Below are 15,096 nucleotides of genomic sequence, written 5' to 3'. Positions count from 1 at the left end.
TAGTTGAGGAATGGGGCCACTCACCCATCTCAAATTTTTTTAACCTAGAATTATTCTTGTTTAAAGGAAATGCAGAGACAAAAATGATGGAGGAGAGACTGAAAAAAAGGCCATCCAGAGACTGCCCCACCTAGGGATCCATCCCATTAGCAGACACCAAACCCTGACAATATTGCTGATGCCAAGAAATGCTTGCAGACATGAACCTGGTATAGCTGTCCCCTGAGAGGCTCTACCAGTATCTGACTAATACATATGAGGATACTCAGCCAACCATCGGACTGAGTTGGGAAGCCCAATGGAAGAGTTAGGGAAAGGACTGAAGGAGCTGAAGGGCATTGGAACTCAAAGGAAGAACAATATCAACTAACTGGATACCCCCGGAGCTCCCAGGGACTAAACAACCAACCAAAGAGTACACATGGAGGAACCCATGGCTCCAGCTGCATATGTAGCAGAGGATGGCATTGTCTGACATCAATGGTAGAGAAGGCCCTTGGTCCTTGATGCCCCAGTGTAGGGAGATGCTAGAGTGGTGTGGTGAAAGGCTGGAGTGGGTGGTGGGTGGAAGAGCGCCCTCATAGAGGCCAAGGGGAGGGGGATGAGATGGGGGATTGCAGAGGGGAAACTGGGAAGAGGGACCACATTTGACAGGTAAATAAATAATTGGCAAAAAGGAAAAGCAGTAGCAAATGGGTTCATGAGAATGTTCGCAGTCCCTTTAGTCCCAAGGGAAATGCAAATGAGAATGACAATGAAACTTCAATGCCTATTTGGTACAAAGGCTAACTCAAACCTAAACCAAACAAACAAGCCAATGAGACAACCGCCAACCCAGCACTGAGGCAGTCACTGGACAACTAGAAATTCCATAGATGGCTGGGAAAAATGTCAAATATGTAGTCTCCTGTCTGTGAAAGTAGCTTGACATTTTCTTGTGAGGTTAAACAAAAGCTCCCAATGTGATGTGGAAATTTTGTTCACCCATAATTACAATGAAATGGAAATCCATGTTATCACAAAAGTCTGGGTATTTTTCACATGTATTTGATTCTGGAATTCAGCACCTCCTCACTGATGTAGATAGTCTAAGCCAACAGGGGCACATCCACCTAATGAAAAAGTGTGCAAGAATGCAAGGAACGCATTGTCAATGCGTGTGCATGTATAAAGGCCACATGGATGCCAAGTGTATTGTGCTAAGCAAAAGGAAGCCTGGGCATTTACTATATGATTTCCTTCAGCGATTTTCAGAGTGCATAGTTTTGAGTCAGGAAATTCAGCCCAGACAAGTTCCAGTTGACTTTCTGTTACGATAGCAAAATGTCTGAGATAAATCACTTCAAAGAGCCATGGGGAGACATGGTTTATGTTGTCAGAGGCTTCAATCTATGGCTACGTTGCCCTGATGGGTTCAGCCTGTAGCAGTCCAACTGATCCTATCAGAGGGATGTGGTGGAGGCTTGGTCACCTCGTAAGTGACCCATGAAGACAGAGACATAAGAAGAAGAAGGGCTGGAGTCTTAGGATCCCCTCCAGGGGCATAACCCCAATGTTCTACTTTCTTTCCACTTGCCCCTACCTTGGGAGACATTTTGTCACCTTCCAATAACACCACAGGCTGGGGACAGCCCTCAATACATAGGCCTTTGGAGTAGATCCAGTACGCACGCTGTAGCAATGATATTCCAGACATGACAAAAATTAAAGAGGAAGATGATAGTTTTCTATTCATCAAAGGGCTCAGACTTTGACTAAAAAGGGGCTTGATGGTATATAGGGCTGTGATGACAGAAGCGCTTGGTGTATTAATAGTGGCTGTCATTACGCAGGTGTATGCGTTTGTCACTCGCCGTAAAAGCCCACACCAGAAAGCAATTTTTACTGTACATAAACTTTATGATGATGGGAATGAAAGCTCAAAGCCACCACAAAGAGGGCTCTGAGATTCATGGGATTTGGATTTGACTCTTCCTTGCTTAACCTTGGTTAGGCGTGCAAAGCGCTGTAGAACAAAAGTGAATAGTGCTCACCACACCCCGGACCTGCACAGTGTGGTGCTGGCGCTGCTGGAGGCTGTGACTACAAGGGCTCAGATCTCACAGACTCGTGGGAATGCTCCTGCTAAGGCTGGCCCGGGATCCCAGGGGTACCTGCCCCAGAGCACCAGACACTGCCAAGAGAATCCAACTAGGTAATACAGCCTCAAATATATTTAAAAAAAATTTTAAAATTGATTCAATTACAAGAGAATTAGGTGAGAAAATTAGAAAATTTTGAAGGCATATTGGTGTTTTGAAAGCACTAAGGTCATGGTTCCTACATGACCCAGCAAAAGTAACGAGACTCTCAGGTTTTATGATGGCTTTAGTGGAAGCAAACGGCATCCAAAGGCACCTTCTTTATTGTCAGACTCATCTGACATTTGATATGACACTCAGTCAGATCTCGCCATCTCCTAATGCCTGCCATGTGCTTTAAGTGCTTCTTAAAAGTAGGGAAATTCAGGTGCCCGGGTGAGTTACTGGCGATGAAGCCTCAGAAAAGGTGAATTTTATGAATTTGCCAGAGGCAAAATATCTACCCAGTCCACTGGGATTAACCTTTGTTTTCCTGAATGTCAGTTTGAGTGTCTAACATTTTAATTCCTGTTCTGATATCTTCAAGACTAAATTCTCCTGCTATCAAAATAATTGCCTTGCTTATCAGGGAGATCTGTAATTGCAACATCATTCCATGGCCTTCAAATCGGGAGGCCATACGTCACAGAAATCAGCAGACGTTCATAGGAGGTAACAACATCAATACTAAGTGGGAAGATTTTAATCTAGCATTTTTCAGAAAGTATATGATTTTTTTGTTTCAGAAAAAAAATCCTCAAACCAAAAACAATAGCAAAAAGAGAAACAAACAAACAAACAAAAAAATCCAACCAGATGCTAATAAACTCAGTTCTCCCATTTAGAGGAGAAAAATCAAAATGTTGCATAATTGGAAACAAGTAGTAAATACATTGCTACAGTGTTACGCTTATTCAGATATTTGACAGGTTCCATCACTGCATTTAATTTTCCGACTGACAACCTGGGTTGGAGGATACAGATAGGAAGTCAAGTTTATTTTGGAGGGTTTTTTTTTGGTAGAGACTTACCTCAACTCAATTACTAGGTTTCATCTCAATATGGCAAGTTAGGAAATGCATGTGAATTTTCTACATGGCTGAAGTTTCTGGAGAAAGGTTTCTTTCCCTGAGTTATGTGTCATTTCCTAGGAGTAATGAATACAAATGATGTCTGAGACTCTGGGGTCATCGGCGAGTTCAGATCACTGAATTTTACATGATTCTCCTGCCATTCATAAATCTCTTCTTTGACATAGGTTTCCACTCTGATTTCCTGTTGATAGAGCTGTCACAACAGGTCCTATATATGTTCCCTCTTGGGATACAAAACCACACAGCTAGAAGCCGCTTTACAGCTATTGAGAAATGAAGGGAGCCCAGTGGCTTGGCAGCCTGCCTTCTAGAGGTAGAAGGAAGAGCTCGTTTCAAAATTCCGGAATGCTTTAAAAAAAAATCATGTCTTGTGACCTATTCCTGTCCTCAATGGACAGAAGAGAATTGCAGGATTGCCAGCTGCCAGATCAAGGCTATGTTTTCACTCGTCAGAAATGTGCCATGTGCTTCTTAGACCCTGTACTGAGATGACAGAAAGTGTGAGCATTGGTGGGAGAACATTGGGCAGATTATGTGAGGGAGATCACAAAGGGTGTGCCAGTAAACATCATGTCTCAGACTATTTTATCAGTGCTTATCTAGGTAGATTTGTTATCTACCCTCACCAACGAAGAAAATGATCTAAGATGACCAGAGTTTTACCTTGAGGTTTGTTCCAGTTTGGATAAGAAGTGTCACCTCAGACAACTCATTTCTTAGATGTTTGCTCTCCACTGGTGGTGCTGTTTTACTGGGTTCTTGGGAACATTAGGAGGGGCCTAGCTGAATGAAGGTCACTGGGAACATAGAAGAATACATCTTGTTACAGATTTCTTCCTGTCTCTGGCCACTTTCCTCACCTTTCTTGCGCTCCATGCCTGATGCCTCTCATCCATAAAATTCATAACTCTCTCATGACTTCCCATAAACAGTTATGTGTAAGGCCAACCATCACCAACTGAACCCACTGAAACCATGAGCCAAAGCAAAGCCTTCTCCCACACAGTGCTTTCTAGCAAGCATTTGCCCATGCGATGGTGCCGCTCTGCACTGAAAGTGTATTTTCTCCTTATGCTTACAACTTCTTTTAGTTGATCAACTGGCAACGCAAACTAAGAAAATGGGTAAATTAGTTATAAATCTGAATATTTAAACACATACTTTTTTTTTTTGGTTCTTTTATTTTCGGAGCTGGGGACCACACACTTTTTTATAAATTACCTTGGATCAAGAGCGAGAGATTTACTGATCCTTTCTGTTTTCAGCCAGCTTTGACAGAGTTATGCTTGAAGGACTCCCATTTTCTTTTGGACTCAAACTAGCCGTAGCTCCACGTGCAATGAGAGGATTCTTGTTGCATTTTTTCTTAACGTGACCTCTCTTTCCCTGTAGTGTGACTGCCCATCCTTCACACATACAAGTACAAACAACACTGCCTGCAATTGGCTAATAATTCCATGGGGACCGGACATCTTGATCCATGCAGAGCCTGACAACAGCCCATCACGAACACATACTCTGCCGCCATCACAGGCTACGCATATGGTTAAAACGCATTGCAAAGTGGTCCAGTTGGTGACCTCAGAACCGTCCAGACTCTCTGCTTATTTCCACATAATACCAATGAAGTGTTCTCTGGGATACAGAAAGGACCATCGATGTGAAGTGTCCTCCATAAAATTGTGTGGATATTTGGCCCCCAGGCGGTGATGCTCTTTTAAGAGTTGTCCAACCTTTAAGGAGATAGAGCCTGGCATGAGGAAATGAGTCTCACGTTTGTCCCCAGGTTCCCTCCTTACTGCCTGGTTCCCATCTGCCACATGAGTACCATCTGTCCATCTGTCTGTCTGTCCCATGCTTCACATCATGTGAACAGAAGCAACAGATCCAGGGACTATGGACTAAAACTTATGAAGACATGAGACACGACAAATAATTTCATCCTTTAAGTTGCTATGTGGCTGCAGGCAACTTGGCACAGATGCTAAAGTACTTGCTACCAAGCCTGATGTTCTAAGTTCAATAGCCAATACGCACACAGTGAGGGTTGAACTGACGTTTGCAAGCTGTCCTCTAACGTCCACACGAACACCACGTCACACGCTTGGGCACTCGGATGCATACTAAACTGATCAACAAATAATGTTAGTTCTCGCACAAGTAGTTTTTCATGGCGATGAGAAGTCTGACCCACATGACTTCACCTTGACATTATCTGGTGATGGGTTTCTCAGAAACAGGGCGTAGCAGCAATTCCTAAGGAAGGACAGCATGCTCCTGTTCCTGTACTGCTCTTCCTCGCCATCGTAAAGCAAGGCCCTCCAAGGCGTCTTGGGTTCAGGCCCACACAGTCAGGTTACAGCACAGTTCACAGAATGCCATTAGTTATTTCCAGACCCTCATGTTCTAATAAGTCAGGGGCGGGAGGAAAACTGTGATTTTTTTTTTCTTATTTGCATTCATTATTGTCTCTGTTATGTTTTAGGTCCTGGAACTCATTTGGAAGAAATCAGGAAATAATTATTTTACTTTTTCTTACCAAAAAGTGTGTCTATTTAGGGATAGAATTATTAAACTTTCAACATGTATTCATTTTGCATATTAATAAAAGTGTGTTCAAGACACATAAGCAAAAACTGGAAGGGCTTTTTGTGTTTACATCATCCTAATTTAAGTCCTTCTGGAACAACAGAATGATGTAAGAGTATTTCTGGGGGCAGTTCATTCCTTTCTCCAGGCTTAGATTTGTACCCACTCTCCTTATGTCTGGGTAACTCTTCCTCCACTGGGTTGCTACTCCACAGGTCTGAATTATTGGCAATGCTAGTGAGACACATGCATGCCCCACACTAGGGAAACGATCGTAAACCTGCTAGAATGATCTCAGCAAATGATGATGGGGGCTAATGCTGGAACCTCTAGTGGGAACGACTTGGACTCAGTGAATAGACGGGGAAACCTTTTTTAAAAGATACTTGGTGTCTAATGGATTCTTCCATGGTATGTGGAGCCATTATACAAGGGGATAAAAAGAGACTAAATATTTCCATTACAGTAAATTTGACTGTAGAAAGTGGAGGTAATTCTATGTATGATTGTAGACTACCTTCTGTCACTCAAAAGTGGAGATCCAGCCCATATGCTGCGTACCTTTGATGTGTAAGATGACTTCATTTCTCAACACCTCTCATACAGTTCCATGCAAAAGCCTGTAGGCTACAGCTGAGCTCACAGCACTGGGCCGGCATAGGTGCTCATGAGGGCAACGGTCCGTGGCCTTCAGGATGTGCTTGCGGCACGTGCATTTATTCTTTTGAGGCACTGTGTGCTTTCATACTTTACTAGCTCGCCAGATAGCTCATCACGATTATGTTGGGTACAGAGTAGTTCAGAGAGAAGGAAAAACACAGCATAATTGGTCTCCTCGGTTGTCCCTGTAGATACTGTCTGGTCTACATGTGGATTAACACACACAGCTATTATATATGTTCTAAAATGTTTGCTTATGAGATACAAACTTATTAAACTTACCAACCCAAAGTTGTTCCCTTATGCCCTCCTGATCACTGATAAACCAAGGGAAGATTATTATATTAAATTACAATAAAATATTAATATCCCAAGGCTTTATTTTCATAGAACGTTCAACATTTAATTTACAATTAAAGATAATGTCTATTTAGTTATTCATTTGTAAATCTTCAGAATGCCTAGTTTTGTTCTGTGTAGTCTGTATCTTAATGAATATTTGTTGTTTTAATCTATGTCAACCAGGAGATCAGCTTGACAATGAAGGAAGGAAAGGATCACTACTGACTACAGAGCCACTGCTCCTATGAAAGAACTAAAAGCAATTTTACTTTATTTTTATTACCAAATGCATGCACATTTCACTCTTGTCTGATGGGTTTCAGGTCTAATCAACCTGAGGGCAAACAAATAATGTAGTAAGTTTAAAAAAAAAAAACACAACTCTGAGCTCTTTTTTTGTGTAAGGGTTTTGTTGTTGTTTTGTTTTGTTTATATCCCTTTTATTTTCCCCCATTGTTTCAAGCTTAAGCTAGTTGAATGAGTTACTTCTGAAATCCTTCCTGTGAGGTATTTAAACAAAGTCCCTGTCCAGTCCCTCAGAGAGGAAAAAAAAAAGGGGGGGATGATTTCTCCTGCCTCCAGAGGGAGCCTAGGGATAAACATGGTGACCCATGTCTGTCATCCCTGATGTCCTTGAGTCTGCAGCAGGAGGACCACCAAACCCAGGAGGTAGTTTAGTTTGGACAATACAGTGAGAAGAATTCCCAAAGAGAAGAAAGGAAAACAGATCTCAAAGCTAAAGTTCTGTTCCCACTGGCATTTGAGACCACAGCTAAGCAGGGAGTCGGTGGGTGCTTTCTTAAGCCTCACCACCTCAGTTTGCCAGGGACTACGCTTCCTACTCACACAGAAACTTCTGTCTTTAAAGGGACTTCAAAACCTTCCCAGACATTTGGCTGACCTGAACTTCTAAGATAGGGGCTTGCTAGAAGACTTACATTTTATTTTCAAGGAGAAACAGGATGTACACTTTCGGCATTGCTAAGTGGATGGTCAATTTTCCCAGAGAAGATACTTTCAGTGGCAAAGGAACCAGAGTAGGAAAAAGAACAATGTTCACTGAAAATGTTGTATTCTTGATACAGCAATCATTTCATGTAATAATTTCATGTAATTATTTCTGTGATCTCAACGGATTTACAGCAATAATTTCATGTAATTATTTCTGTGATTTCAATGGATTTACATGAAGATGTACTTAAAATCTTAAACAGATATCAAGTGACACGCTATTATAACATGAAAGTAAACCAAACAAAGATGAAAATCACTGGGCACGAGTTGAGAGATGTTCACTTTTAAATTGTCTGTTTCATATAACATATTTAAGAAATCTAGCAAATACCTCTCATTCCCTATGTAACATGGTACTATTAAGTACTTTTTTTAATTAGCAGAGGAAAAAAATCACACCTGGATAACTTCCTCTTCAAATGTGTGTCTGAGTCTAACCAACTGGCTTTTATATTTATATATTTTATATTTATATATTTTATATTTTATATATGTTATATTCTGGATCCTGCGGTGGAGAATCAACAATGAATGACAGGCAGTTTGTCTCATGTAACATGGGTGAGATGTCTCACGGATAACATACATGAGAGCCTATCATTTTGGCCCCTGTCTTAAACATGTGTAGATTAAATATCATGGTTGAATATATCTATAGGATTTGGAAATTTTTTATCCTGTGAAAGATGCTTCAGGCATAAGAGAGTTGATGTCTTATCTTCCCTCCCATATGGTGAACTGTACTCTTCTAGAATGGCTTGGAACAAAATGCCAGAAGGATGTCTATGGAATATGAGGGGCTTACGGTGCCTTGGTTGTTTACAAGCCTATGTAAGGACTGGTTCAGTGTTCTAGGTTGCCAGATATCGACTCTTCCACACAATTTCCTTTCTCTCCTTTAAATGTCTGTGGAAAAATACCTTATTTTGCTTTATTACTGAACAATGCTATAAGAATGACTAAAATTAAATAGGTGCATGAGAAAGAGAGAGAGAGAGAGAGAGAGAGAGAGAGAGAGAGAGAGAGAGAGAGAGAGAGAAACAATGTGGTCAATCTACTGACCTTAAATGTATTCTTTCTCATAACACATGTCCAACCTTTTAAGAATGTAGCCCCTTTCCAGGTATGCCATTTCTTTGGAAAGGGAGGATGAGCTAATAGCAAGGCCCTGAGGAAGCTCAACCTTTGTATTAGCCAGTGTCATACTTAAAAAATTCTCTCTTATGCTCTAGAAGAAAAAAAAAGTAAAACTTGGGTTTCTTTTTATATTGAAAACCATGCTATAATAGATAAACCATCATTATGTAATCAATGTTCTCCATTATTTTATTCTCTTTGCCTTTGAGGAGGATTTGTCCATCTTCGGAATCATGCAGGTGACTCATAGGCCTTAAGTTCTCAGGGAATCTAAGGTCAAGCAGGACTGCAGAGCACTGAATTATAAGGCACCTTTTGCACTCCCAGTTTAAATGATCTAGAATACCATCTCTAGTGCGTGTAGTGGTGTCGGTAGTAAAAATGTATTATATCCCCTTTCCAACACGAGGGTCAATAATATGGGTGACATCTCTGTCTCACTATTCTTTCATTCTCCAGAAATTTATAATATTTTCCCATCATACTTATTAAGCACCCCAGTGCACAGATTATAAGATGAGATTTATATCTACTAAGCAGCTTTAGAAAGTCGTGGAGAAGTCAAATTCCTACAACAAGTTGATTGTTATTCTTTATGATAGCATGAGACTTAAGAAATCTAGAGGGCAACACTGATCTGATTTAATAGGAGATAATTGTTTATACGTAAAGGAAAAGAAAAGGAACTTCGCACTTCGCACACCTCAGCATTTTACTTTATGTTCCAAAAAAAATAAAAAATGGTGATGTGACGCTCCGAGCCTGGCTTGTGGCAGACTCTCCTTGTCACTTTAATGCATCGCTCTGTCCCTGATCACCTCCTTGCTCAGCATGTTGCAGGTAGTAGGCTGGCCTGATTATTATAGGGGACAATTGCTCCTGTGACATCCAGCTCCCTCATTCATCAAAACAATTCATTTCCTCACACCCAAGGTTCTTACACCTTCTACAATTCGCACAAGCGCCACAGCCACCACAATTACGGTCATTTTAATATTATGAACTACACCCTCTAGTCAAAAATCAGTTCTGTCCTATTCATTTATCACGAAAGAGGGCATTTTACTTTAATTGGAGGCTTAAAGAGGTGATAAGTCTTCCCTGATTTTTCTAAAAAGAAAGTCACATGGCAAAACCCAATCTCTGTGTGGATAAATTTTCTGTTTAGTTTTTGTGTGATTTACACTAAGGGTCGCTGTCTCCTTACATGAATGCCCTCGTCTGATGAACTTCTTGGCTGTTACTTAGACTTTTTAACAAGTACCTTAGTTCTAGTCCCCAGAAACACTGAGTTAAATAAACCTGAGCCTAGTCATGCCTTTTTCTTGCTGCTCTTTGCCTAAGAGCAGTTAAACTTAAGTAAACAAACCCTCCAAACATCAGCTCAGCTATAGCAACAGCCTAAGACGCCTACATGAGCTCAAAATCAATGCAAATCTATGGAAGCTCCAAGTTCTCCCATTATAGCTGTATATGCACCTCACAAGAAAACAGAGCCACATACTGCAGACAGAACTGCAGTGCCCTTCAGCACACTCACATCCCCATCCCCTCCACCCTAGCAGCTGACTTCCTCTAGATTCTTGTCAGAGTAGATAGAGGCGCTACAATAGCTCAAGACGGCACTATGCAAAAATACTGAGTCCATGCGTTTCAGCCTCTACTCCACAAAGTTCTGGCTTGGAAGAAGGCCGTGGTGAGAGAGGAGCAGAGATGACAAAATCTCCGAGGATGCTGAGTGATAGTTTGGCCTACAGAAATGCTGGAGGGGCCTCGGTATGACCTGTCTTTAAGAAGCACCAGGTCATGAGATCCGAAGCATACATCTTGAACGTCCTCACTTCCTTTTTGTCCCGTGTCCTATTATTAAAATCGCCTCATAATATCCCTAAGCCAGAAGATGGGCCACAGAAGAATGGAGACTTGGAGTTAAAATTTGGAAAAACAAAACCCTATGATCCTTTTGATGCACGAACTAGCCTGGTAGAATGAGATACATATGGGTGATTATAAGGTAGACTTATGTGTACTCATGCAGGCTGGGCTCTCTCTCAGTGCTGGCTCACAGAGTCTCCTGGGATATGATTTCATGCTCTCTTTATGGCTTTATCTGATAGAGCTGGAAGGAAGGCAGAGGAATGGGATGAGCATAACTGGGAAGACAAAAACAACAGCAACAACAACAACAACAACAACAAAAACAACAACAAAAAACAACCCAAGAACACAAAAACAAAAAACAAAAAACCAGACAAAACATGGAGACATAATCTACCATATTTCTCCTCTTACTTGAATTAGCAAATCTCAGCAATTGCGTGCACTGATAAAAGAGAAGTTAACCTTCTTTTCTTAATATTATATTCAGCAAAAACCATCTCTGCATATTTTGAGTGCATTCTGAGCTCTGTAGAGTGAAGGACAAGTAGCAAGTGAGTTTGTAGCGGAGAATAATGGGAAGCAAACCCGTGGCAGCTCCTACGTCCAGGGCTGGAGTCGGGAAGTATCTTTCTCTTTGTGGGAGCTAGAATCATGGTATGACTGAAGGCTGCCTTTGTGAGGCATATCCTAAATGTTCACAAGTCAGTACACTATCTGATGAGAAAGGGAATAGGAAATCAAGTCAAATCAACCCCAGGCTGACCTCTGGATACACAAGGCCTAGCTGGGAAAGGAGCCCTTGTCTTTTTCAGATTGCAATCAATCTTGCGCTAAGATTGTGCGGGAGATGGCCACAGCCTTCCATATGACTAATCACTCATCTTCTTCCCAGCGTGTGACTAATCTACCGTGAGGAGCCTGACATCACCGACTAGAAGCATCCAGAAGCAATATATCTTCTAACTTTAGACCTGTGATCGTGGGGACAACAGAGCTGGCTCAGAACTTAATGATTCTGTCTGAGTGGGCAGGCGAGGATGCTATTCACACAACCTGTCATTACACTCAACTGAACAGGCCGCCGACTTATTTCCTTCGACCTAATGATAGCTCCACTTGGAGAGCGCGCTAGTGTGCCAGGCTCCTTCAGCATGGGCTCTTCCTCATCACTTCCTCTGAGGTAGTGGGCAGTAATCACTGTCGTTAGTCCATGTTACACATGGGAAGGATGCTTGAGAGGACAAGAACTTTGTCCTAAGCAAGATGGCTGAGGGGCGCTGAAAAGATGGGACCTGGGCGTAGTTATTTGGGCCTCTGTTTACTCTTCTCATCCATTGCGCTCTGACATTAGAAAAAGATGTTTTCCGCGCTTACAAAGAGAGCAGAGAGGATCCCGTGAGTCCGAGCCTCCCCAGTAAAGGCAGTGAATTGGCTCTTCCTTCCAGATGAATTCTGATCAAGATTTCCTTGGGCATCCGCACAGTTTCTTTCCTTTCTGTCTCCCAAATCCCACAATGATTATACCTTTCCCTCTCTGCAGAGGCTCTCTGGTTGAATACATCAACAGAGAGCAGTGGTGTGAAATGATTTCTTCCACCAGCCCCCACAGATAGGTGAGTCACCCGCTAATTCAGTCTACAGCAAAACAATGCATATTTCAGGTCCTTTTTCTGGGCCGCTGAAGACTGCCATTTTAGAGAACTGCATCAAAATAAATTAGACATGAGTTCCACATGGAAGAGAAAGTACTGATCACAGCCTATCCCTGAGAAACATTTTCCTATGGAAACTAACACTACCAGCACTCGGTGTAGACATGCACACTCAACACAAGTACTTGTCTACATGAGCCAATACATTTTTTAGTAGTAGCAGAACTAGACTTGGAAACATTCCATGTGCTGAAATGCTTGCCCTTTTGCCTCTGTCCATGGCAACGGTATTGGCAATCTCCCTGACTTCCCATTGGCTGCCTCTAAGCCAAAACCCATGAGCTGTGCAAAATCTAAAAACATAGAGGTGAAATTGCAGAAGTGGATGGTCTAAATGTGAGCAGGGTCCCTGCAGAGAGCCCCAAAGGAGATTCCCTACATCCAGCCTATAGATAATCTCCTTTCTCTGGAAGAACATGAATATGTAGGTTCCCGTTGTAGAGTGATGTCACAAGAACTGCCACTGAAGTACTTGAGGCTCTCTGTTGAAAGATTATTAGACTCTTCCAAAAAACAAATACTTTTTGAAATGTTATGGTGAAATCTGTTAAGAGATCCTTATATCTATCTCTCTGTGTCTATCTCTATATCTCTATATATCTTTGTCTACATATCTATGATCTATATCTATCTATCTATATCTATTTAGTTCAGATCACTGCATTTAGAAATGAGTTTTGAGCACAGGAAAGGAGAACACAGGGTCACAGAATTCTCTAGAAGGACAGGGAGGGACAGAAGAAGTGGTCCAGGAAGATGGCAACAGAATAAACAATAGAAAAAAATAGTACAACCTTGATTTCAAAAAGGTGATCCTCCAAGCTTCACAGAAGCAACGGGCTTCCAGGTCTCTGCTGGGTGTTTAAGTCTACCCCATGGAGTGGTAGAGTCCATATCACGTGTAATATGATTCCAGAGGAAACCTTGCTTAGAATTTGAATATTTAAGTTACAAATCAACTACCGGGGCTGAATCTGTTTGAAATTCCCAGTACGGGAATGCACAATGAAACAAAAGGTTTGCATGTGGAGGAGACACACAAAGCTGCCACATCTGGATGAATGCAGGCTACCTACACCATCCAGGTGTTTGAAAACACGCTGTGTGAAGGGGATACAGTTATGTGCTTGGCAGTTCTGTTACTGTTTTCAGGTGGTGAGAGGCTCATGTCCTTGTGAGTTTAGTGCCACTTACAAAAACCTGCCTTGATTCCTAAGACGCAGAATGTTAATGCACATGGTGCATCAGAGACTACTGGGGATTAGGGTCTGCGTCTGTGCTGTGGACATGTCATGATTTGGGTGAGATAGGGAGCCAGGTAAGTTCCCCAGCCACACAAATAGTTCTTTTTATCCCTTTCCTGTCCTTTTCAGTAGTCTGAATCAGAGGCTGATATCAGCTATTTTAAGCCTCTTAACTTTCTGGTCCTTTTTCTTAGACTCAAAAGCAGGTTGCATCTATTGTCGTCTTTCCACAACACCTCATCAATAAGCCTTCTGATACACAAACCACTGAGTGTAAATACAGAATCACAGACTCTCCTTAACCTCTGCGTGCAAAGTGTTGGAGGACGAAGTTCTGGGAATCTCTTTTAAATAAACTCCCCAGGTAAGACTAATGCAGACATAAGAGAACTTGGCTGCAGCATAACCTTATTCTGGGTCATAAAACCTTCACTTTTCAATTTTTATTGACCTATAGAATGTAGAAATCAAGTGACATAAAAAAGTTATGAGCCTAAGTATCAGGGTGCTTCTGAAAATGTACTGCAAGCAGTAAGAGACCTGATAACCGTTCATCACAGACGCGTGCTCTCCAATGTGGTCTTAAGTGTGGCAGACTTTTCTTCTTCTGTCTGAAATCTGATTTCCATAGAAGATCAATAAGGGAATATGCTGCCAATATGGCAACCATTTATTATTTGATTTTTACTAAAACCTTCCTCTAAGCAATTGGCATTTGAAACAAATCATTCCTCCATCAGCCATAATAACACTTTATTGCCTTTGTTCTCAAGTATTCATTTCATTTCCAATCTCCTATTGTATAAAGCAGGCACAAAACTTAGGAAGTCTAGTTTATCACAGGGCAAATTGAGTGGAGAAGTAAAGTGAACGTGAGCTGGCAGAATCTGCCTCAGATCAGCAGCCAAAACCTCTCCTCTACTCCTACAGGCCCCACAGTGGTCTGCTGTGAGGCGGTTCGAAGAAACACCGAGAGTCAAACTTTCAGAAGCCTGCGTGACCTACTTCGTTACAATGAAAACAGTGGTTTATCTGAAACCAAGACAAAGCATTTAGGATGTGAATCCACATTTCCACAAGGAAGAGGATCCTGTCTCAGTAGAGCCCTGCATGTTTTTGTGCCTGACTTTCTCTGCATGGACTCTGAGAGATTCAGTGAGGCTGCAGAGAGGGCCATCTAGCCTAGCATGGTGCCTAGCATGGCTAACCTCCCATAGCCAGCCCTGTGTAAGTCCCTACTAGGGGCATGAGTATTAGCTTAATCTGGACGGGGTGAAGGACTGTGCTATTGCCTTCATGTCCC

At 41.9% G+C, this 15,096-nt stretch overlaps 1 protein-coding gene and 1 long non-coding RNA gene across 7 annotated transcripts in view; one reads left to right on the top strand and one right to left on the bottom strand.

The window, feature by feature from the left end:
- B3galt1 (Beta-1,3-galactosyltransferase 1) overlaps positions 1 to 15,096 on the bottom strand; it is a 573,038-nt gene that overhangs the window by 99,118 nt on the left and 458,824 nt on the right. The window lies entirely within an intron of this gene.
- LOC134486374 (uncharacterized) lies at positions 3,495 to 5,850 on the top strand. The gene is made up of 2 exons (XR_010065210.1): positions 3,495 to 3,714; positions 5,700 to 5,850. It is a non-coding gene; the product is annotated as an uncharacterized LOC134486374 (long non-coding RNA).

This window comes from Rattus norvegicus, chromosome 3 (genome assembly GCF_036323735.1).
Source record: "Rattus norvegicus strain BN/NHsdMcwi chromosome 3, GRCr8, whole genome shotgun sequence".
NCBI classification, from domain to species: domain Eukaryota; kingdom Metazoa; phylum Chordata; class Mammalia; order Rodentia; family Muridae; genus Rattus; species Rattus norvegicus.
This window is presented reverse-complemented; position numbering and strand designations above follow the sequence as displayed.